The sequence below is a fragment of the Cyprinodon variegatus genome, unplaced genomic scaffold, assembly GCF_000732505.1.
Source record: "Cyprinodon variegatus isolate N-32 unplaced genomic scaffold, C_variegatus-1.0 Scaffold2005, whole genome shotgun sequence".
Taxonomy (NCBI): domain Eukaryota; kingdom Metazoa; phylum Chordata; class Actinopteri; order Cyprinodontiformes; family Cyprinodontidae; genus Cyprinodon; species Cyprinodon variegatus.
The window spans coordinates 41982-43631 of record NW_015152458.1 but is presented as its reverse complement, the minus strand read 5'-3'; the positions used below and the strand labels follow the sequence as shown (position 1 = coordinate 43631).

Genomic DNA, 1650 nt, shown 5'->3' with positions numbered 1-1650 from the left:
AGGCCCGGTACCCCCCCACCCCCCATGCTGGGTCAGAACCCTCGTATTAACTAGAAGTCCTGGAGCAGGCTTCGCCCAGGGTTTTGCCTTGCAGGCTGCCTAAAGCTGCAGGTTCAGGTTAGAAAAGGTTCCTGCTGCAGCGGACATTTTCGGTCCAAACGTCCGAACCGAAGCAGGTTCTGGGGGTTTAGATAAGGAGGTCTGAGGAGGTGATGGGGAGGCTCTGCATGATGGATGCATGGATGATGCATCCTCCATGATGCTGCAGAGCCAGACGCTGTCGTCACCCTCCGTGTTGCTATGGCAGACAGAGGCGCCAACCGGTGGCCGCCCGGTTCCGTCCCGGTGAGAAGCATCGCACTTACCCACAGCTCGGTGCCCCAGTTGCAGCTCATGTTTCCGCTCTCGGTACCGAACCTACTGCCACCGGGACGTGGTTCCGTCTGACCGTCACGCGCCGCGCATCAGACTCTTTGTCGTCACAGAGGGATGCTGAGCAGCTCAGGGTACATTCATTTGTTTCACTGCGGCGCATGCGCAGTGACATCAGCACTGCACCGTACTCCATGCGATCAGAGGGTCAGTAAGGGAGGGGGCGGAGCCTAGCGCCCCTCCTACCTTTTCCTCTCTCAGAGGAAATGATAAAGAGCTTTAAATAGTTCTCTGCAAACCTGGTGGTTAAATCACTAAGCTATAAACAGCCTAAAGATAAACAGCTGCTTCACCTGTGTTTAACATTCAGACTTAGCTTAAAGTTAGTATCGGTCTAAAAAGTTCTCCCCTCCTAAAGCCGGCGATGTTTTCAATGATCGCACGCAGCTACAGCTCAGACTGGGAGATGAAAGGTTCTGATGTTTGTTCTCACGCCGTTGGCCCGATGCTCTGATGCCGCCTAAAAACAGAAGAATTCATTTAAACCTGTTTTTCTCCCGACCTTTGATCCCTGATGGGGTCGTTAGAGGCCGATCCCCCTGGATGCTACACCACAAGGGGAAAACTTGTACAGTGTAGCCTGGCGTTAGCATTAGCTCGGCCAGAGATCGTCATAGAAACAGCTGGTTGGACAGATGGCACCAAAAACAGTCAGTGTTACATCACTCGAATAAAAACTAAAGACAGAAAGAGCGGCGCATGGAGGACGGTTTGATGAGGAGGGAGATCAGCGATGGCTTCAGGCCGGCGGCGGTTCATCTACCCGTCAGCAGCAGCTCCTCTGGTGGCTCTCAGAGGACACAACTCTGTTTTTATGAGCAATGAATCTTAAACACCAGCAGTTGTTTCTCTCTGCTGTCGCCATGTGCATCCTCAGGAGGAAGATGCTCTCACTGAACACAGCCAGAAGGAACCTGTTTGCTGCTGCTACCCTGAGCTGAGCTGTGGAGGAGCTCTATGCTACTGGTGCTACTGCTACTGGGAGTTTATTTTCTTCCTAAGGAGGCTACAGAATGACCACTACTCGCAATAAGGGTGGAAACAAAGTAAGCAACACAGAGGAAGCTGAATATGTGACAATGGAGGCAGTTAAGCTTATGCTGGAGCAACAAAGGGATCATTATGAGGAGCTGTTGAAGAGGCAGGAGAAGGCCTTCAGTGGCTTCTGTCAAATGATCCTGGACTCTGTGAACAAAAGGGTGGATTCACTTCTGGGAG

General features: G+C 52.1%; 1 long non-coding RNA gene across 1 annotated transcript in view; it reads right to left on the bottom strand.

Annotated features, from left to right (window-relative positions):
* LOC107105014 overlaps window positions 1–528 on the bottom strand; it is a 1420-nt gene extending 892 nt beyond the window's left edge. Inside the window, exon 1 of the long non-coding RNA XR_001482313.1 lies at window positions 366–528. This is a non-coding gene — a long non-coding RNA (uncharacterized LOC107105014). The remainder of the gene's footprint in view (window positions 1–365) is intronic.
* Between the last annotated feature and the right edge of the window lie 1122 nt (window positions 529–1650).